The sequence below is a fragment of the Pongo abelii genome, chromosome 10, assembly GCF_028885655.2.
Source record: "Pongo abelii isolate AG06213 chromosome 10, NHGRI_mPonAbe1-v2.0_pri, whole genome shotgun sequence".
Classification (NCBI taxonomy): domain Eukaryota; kingdom Metazoa; phylum Chordata; class Mammalia; order Primates; family Hominidae; genus Pongo; species Pongo abelii.
The window spans coordinates 102,906,455-102,912,743 of NC_071995.2; the positions used below are offsets into that span (position 1 = coordinate 102,906,455).

At 46.1% G+C, this 6,289-nt stretch overlaps 1 pseudogene; it reads left to right on the forward strand.

Moving 5' to 3' along the window:
* Nucleotides 1–4,330: 4,330 nt before the first annotated feature.
* LOC100454602 (large ribosomal subunit protein eL28-like) lies at nucleotides 4,331–5,386 on the forward strand (annotated as a pseudogene).
* Nucleotides 5,387–6,289: the final 903 nt, after the last annotated feature.

Below are 6,289 nucleotides of genomic sequence, written 5' to 3' on the forward strand. Positions count from 1 at the left end.
GAGTTTCACTATGTTGGCCAGGCTGGTCTCGAACTCCTGACCTCAGGTGATCTGCCCTCCTCAGCCTCTCAAAGTGATGGGATTACAGTTGTGAGCCACCGCACCTGGCCTACAGTAGAACTTCTTTCAAAACTGGAAACAATCCTCTCAAACCCTGCCACTGCTTATCAATTAAATTTATGTCATATTATAAATCCGTTGTTGTTATTTCTTTTTTTTTTTTTTGAGATGGAGTCTCACTCTTTTTGCCCAGGCACTATCTCGACTCACTGCAACCTCTGCCTCTTGGGTTCAAGTGATTCTCCTGCCTCCTGAGTAGCTGGGATTACAGGTGCCTGCCACCATGCCTGGCTAATTTTTATATTTTTAGTAGAGATGGGGTTTCTCCATGTTGGCCAGGCTGGTCTCAAACTCCTGACCTCAGATAATCTGGCCCGCCTGGCCTCCCAAAGTGCTGGGATTATAGGCATGAACCACTGTGCCCAGCCCTTGTTGTCATTTCAATAACGTTCACAGCATCTTCATCAGGAGTAGATTCTATTTCTAGAAAAACATTATTTGCTCATCCATAAAAAGCAACTCCTCATCCATTCAAATTTTACATGAGATTACATTAATTCAGTCATGTCATCAGACTCTACTTTTTGTGGGTTCTTTTTTAATTCTTTTTCTGTGTTTCTTTTTTTTTTTTTTGAGACAGGGTTTCACTCTGTCACCCAGGCTGTGCTGCAGTGATGCAGTCATGGCTCACTGTGGCCTCAACCTCCCGGGCTCAAGTGATCCTCCTGCCTCAGCCTCTCAAGTACTTGGGACTACAGGCACATGCTACCACACCTAGCTAATTTTTGTTGTTGTTGTTGTTGAGATGGAGTCTCACTCTGTCCCCGGGCTGGAGTGCAGTGGCACGATCTTGGCTCACAGCAACCTCTGCCTCCCAGGTTCAAGCAATTCTCCTGCCTCAACCTCCCATGTAGCTGGGACTACAGGCATGCGACACCATGCCCAGCTAATTTTTTTTTGTATTTTTAGTAGAGACAGGGCTTTATCATGTTGGCCAGGATGGTCTTGATCTCCTGACCTCGTGATCCGCCCACCTTGTCCTCCCAAAATGCTGGGATGACAGGTGTGAGCCACTGCGCCCAGCCCACCCAGCTAATTTTTAATTTTTTTTGTAGAGACAGGGTCCCACTATGTTGCCCAGGCTAGTCTTGAATTCCTGAGCTCAAGCAATCCTCCTACATTGGCCTCCCAAAGTGCTAGGATTATAGATGTGCACCACCATGCCTGGCCTTCTCTTCTAATTCTAGTTCTCTTGTTATTTACACCATATCTTCAGTTACTTCCTCCACTGAAGTCTTGAATTCATCAAAGTTACTCATAAGGGTTGGAATCACCTTCTTCCAAACTCCTGTTAATGTTGATATATTGACTTCTTCCCATGAATCATGAATGTTCTGAATGGCATCTAGAATAGTAAATCTTTTTCCAGAAGGTTTTCAGCTTACTTTGCCCAGATCTGTCAGAGGAATCACTGTCTATGGCAGCTATAGCCTTATAAAACACATTTCTTAAATAATAAGACTTGAAAGTCAAAATTACTCCTTTATCCCTGGGCTGTAGAGTGGATTTTGTGTTAGTAGTCATGAAAACAACATTCATCTCCTCATACATCTCCATCAGATCTCTTGAGTGACCACATGCACTGTCAATGAGCAGTAATGTTTTCAAAAGTCTTTTTTTCTGAGCAATAGGTCTCAACAGTGGGCTTAAAATAAACCATGTTGTAAACAGATGTGCTGTCATTCAGGCTTTGTTGTTCCATTTCTAGAGCAAAGGCAGAGTAGATTTATCATAATTCTTAAGGGCCCTAGGATTTTCATTGTAAGTCCATTTGTCTCCTGTTTAACTCATAAGTATAGAAACACCTTAATATGGCCATTATTTGATAGTAGTGAGATGGAAAATACTTTGCCATCTTAGAAAGGGCAATGACTAAATACTGGCCTAATGTATGTTTTTCCTCCGAGAAGGAAGAAAGCCACTTAATGGTCAATATTGAATCCTGTCAAGCAGAGTAGGAGGTAATATAGCCTCCTTTATAGCAATACAGCCTCAGGATATTCCTGAGATTATTGAAAGGTTAAATAGCCTAGCCAAGTGTGGTGGCTCATGCCTATCATCCCAGCACTTTGGGAGGCCCAGGCGGGCGGATCACCTGAGGTCAGGAGTTTGAGACCAGCCTGGCCAACATGGTGAAACCCTGTCTCTGCTAAAAATACAAAAAAATTAGCCGGGTGTGGTGGTGCAAGCCTGTAATCTCAGCTACTCAGTTTCATGTGCATCCGTGTGAAGAGACCGCCAAACAGGCTTTGTGTGAGCAACAAGGCTGTTTATTTCACCTGGGTGCAGGCAGGCTGAGTCGGAAAAGAGAGTCAGCAAAGGGTGGTGGGATTATCATTAGTTCTTTTTTTTTTTTTTTTTCTTGAGACGGAGTCTCGCTCTGGCGCCCAGGCTGGAGTGCAGTGGTGCGATCTTGGCTCACTGCAAGCTCCACCTCCCAGGTTCATGCCATTCTCCTGCCTCAGCCTCCTGAGTAGCTGGGACTACAGGTGCCCGCCACTAATTTTTTTGTATTTTTTTAGTAGAGACGGGGTTTCACTGTGTTAGCCAGGATGGTCTCGATCTCCTGACCTCGTGATCTGCCCGCCTTGGCCTCCCAAAGTGCTGGGATTACAGGCATGAGCCACCGCGCCCGGCCATATCATTAAATGTTCTTATAGGTTTTGGGATAGGCGGTGGAGTTAGGAGCAATGTTTTGTGAGCAGGGGGTGGATCTCACAAAGCACATTCTCAAGGGTGGGGAGAATTACAAAGAACCTTCTTAAGGGTCGGGGAGATTACAAAGTACATTGATCAGTCAGGGTGGGGAAGAAACAAATCACAATGGTGGAATGTCATCAGTTAAGGCTATTTTCACTTCTTTTGTGGATCTTCAGTTGCTTCAGGCCATCTGGATGTATATGTGCAGGTCACAGGGGATATGATGGCTTAGCTTGGGCTCAGAGGCCTGATACTCATGAGGCAGAGGTTGCAGTAAGCCAAGATCGCATCAATGCACGCCAGCCTGAGCAACAGAGTGAGACTCCATCTCAAAAAAAAAAAAAAGAAGAAGAAAGAAAGATGTATTTGGATTCACTTTAAGAAAGAGCAAATAAGCATTTAAGGCCAGGCGTGGTGACTCACGCCTGTAATCCCAGCGGCCAACATGGTGAATCCCTGTCTCTACTAAAAATACAAAAATTAGCTGGGCATGGTGGTGAGTGCCTGTAATCCCAGCTACTCCGAAAGCTGATGTTATAAGTAAAGTTTCGGTGCCGCAAAAGAAATAGCACTGGAATATAAAGTTTTCTTTTTAATTCTCAGCAAGGCAAGTTACTTCTATAGAAGGGTGTGCCCTTACAGATGGAGCAATGGTGAGCACACATTTCGATAAGGGAGGGGAAGGGGTTCTTATCCCTGACACAGGTGGCCCCTGCTGCTGTGTCGTTCCCCTATTGGCTAGGGTTAGACCACACAGGCTAAACATTCCAATTCACTAATTTAAAGAGAGTGACAGGGTGAGTGATTTGGCGGGAAAAATCGTTATGACAGAGCAGGTAATCGGAATGAGTCAGGGTGGGGTAGGTAATCAGAATGACTTAAGGGTGGGGCAGGTAATCGGAATGAGTCAGAGTGGAGTAGGTAATCGAAAAGGTTGCTTTACGAGGAAGTTAAGTTTAAAAGTAGAAGGTAAAAGTCCCGGCGCTGTGGCTCACGCCTGTAATCCCAGTACTTTTGGGAGGCCGAGATGGGCAGATCACGAGGTCAGGAGATCAAGACCATCCCAGCTACGGTGAAACCCAGTCTCTACTAAAAATACAAAAAAATTAGCCGGGCATGGTGGCAGGCGCCTGTAGTCGGGAGGCTGAGGCAGAAGAATGGCATGAACCTGGGAGGCGGAGCTTGCAGTGAGCCCAGATCACACCACTGCACTCGAGCCTGGGTGACAGAGCGAGACTCCGCCTGAAAAGAAAAAGAAAAAGAAAAAAAAAGTAGAAGGCAAAGAATTGAACATACTGACATATTGATTCTTTGAAAAGAAATTTAGAACTCATATCTAACACTAAGGCAGGAGAATTACTTGAACCTGGGAGGCAGAGGTTGCAATGAGCCGAGATCATGTCATTGCACTCCAGCCTGGGCGACAAGAGTGAGACTCCATCTCAAAAAAAAGCATTTAAAATCTGTAGATAATTTTCAGTCTCCGGCTGCAGCTGCGAGAGAAGCCACCATGTCTGCACATCTGCAACGGGTGGTTGGCACTGCTCCAGTTTCCTGATCAAGAGGAATAAGCAGACCTACAGCACCGTGCCCAATAACTTGAAGGCCAGCAACTGCTTCCGCTACAATGGGCTTATTCACGGCAAGACTGTTGGCGTGGAGCCGGCAGCCCACGGCAAAGGTGTCATAGTTGTGAAGCAGAGATCCAGCCAGCGGAAGCCTGCCACCTCCTATGTGCAGCCCACCATTAACAAGAATGCTCAGGCCGGGCGCGGTGGCTTAGGCCTGTAATCCCAGCACTAATGGGAGGCAGAGGCTGGCGGATCACGAGGTCAGGAGTTCGAGACCAGCCTGGCCAACATAGTGAAACCCTGTCTCTAATAAAAATACAAAAATTAGCCGGGCATGGTGGCATGCGCCTATAGTCCCAGCTACTCAGGAGGCTGAGGCAAGAGAATCGCTTGAACCCGGGAGGCAGAGGTTGTGGTGAGCAGAGATCGTGTCACTGCACTCCAGCCTGGGCAACAGAGTGAGAATCCATCTCAAAAAAACAAATATACAAACAACAGAAAAAAACAAGAATGCTCGCGCCACCCTCAGCAGCATCAGACACAGGATCCTCAAGAACAAGTACCGCCCCGACCTGTGCGTGGCAGCCTTCTTCAGGCCAGCACCATCCTGCACAGCCAGAAGCCTGTGATGGTAAAGAAAGAAGCAGCAGATTAGAAAACCTGCCCCCAAAGCAATAGTCAGCTGGCTTTCTCAAAAACAAAAACATGAATCAAGAGGTCAGGAAATCCAGACCATCCTGGCTAACACGGTGCAACCCTGTCTCTACTAAAAATACAAAAGATTAGCCAGGCGTGGTGGCAGGCGCCTGTAGTCCCAGCTACTTGGGAGGCTGAGACAGGAGAATGGCATGAGTTCTCCGGGAGGCAGAGTTGCAGTGAGCCGAGATAGTGACACTGCACTCCAGCCTGGGCGACAGAGCAAGACTCCGTCTCAAAAACAAAACAAAACAAAACAAACAAAAAACAAAAAATCTATAGATAAAGGAATTCAGATATATACTGGTGGAGAACTATAAGGTTCTCATCTATCTTTGGGGTGGAGAAATTGGTCTGAATGCCTCTTAATGAGACATAGGTCACTCTCAATTCAAACCAGGGCCTAGAGCATTAGGAAGATCCAAGGCTCCTTCAGGCCCAGCTCCATGAAGTGACCATAGCTTTCCATTAATGACTGGTAGCCATCAACTGTCTCGGGATTCTGGGATTTTGGCTCTCAGAGAAATTAGAGGGGGATGTTCCTCTCAAGATCAACTATCTAATAGTGTTTAAGAATTTAGAGGTTAATAATAATAAGCTGCCGGGCGTGGTGGCTCACGCCTGTAATCTAGCACTTTGGGAGGCCAAGGCGGGCAGATCGCCTGAGTTCAGGAGTTCGAGAACAGCCTGGGCAACACGGTGAAACCCCGTCTCTAATAAAATACAAAAAAAAAATTAGCTGAGCATGGCAGCATGCGCCTGTAGTCCCAGCTACTCGGGAGGCTGAGGCAGGAGAATTGCTTGAACCCGGGAGGCGGAGGTTGCAGTGAGCCAAGATCGTGCCACTGCACTCCAGCCTGGGTGACAGAGCGAGACTCCATCTCAAAAAAAAAAAAAAAAATAATAATAATAATAATAATAAGCTATATGGCACTTCTTTCATCTTAGGATCTAATAGCTGTTTACCACTACTAATTAGTATGTAACTCCTTGGCTGGTGGAGAGGGTGGTTGATCTGCACTTTTATGAGATGAAACATCTGAGAGTTGACTGAAATGGAGCCTGTACCTCTTGAGGTACTCCTGGTCAGTGGTTTTCTACCTGAAAACTTTTTTCTTTCCTCTAAGATTGAAATGGGACACTGAGCGACCAAAATCAAGTGGATTGCAGAAGGGGAATATTCTGCATGTACTAGCATGTGC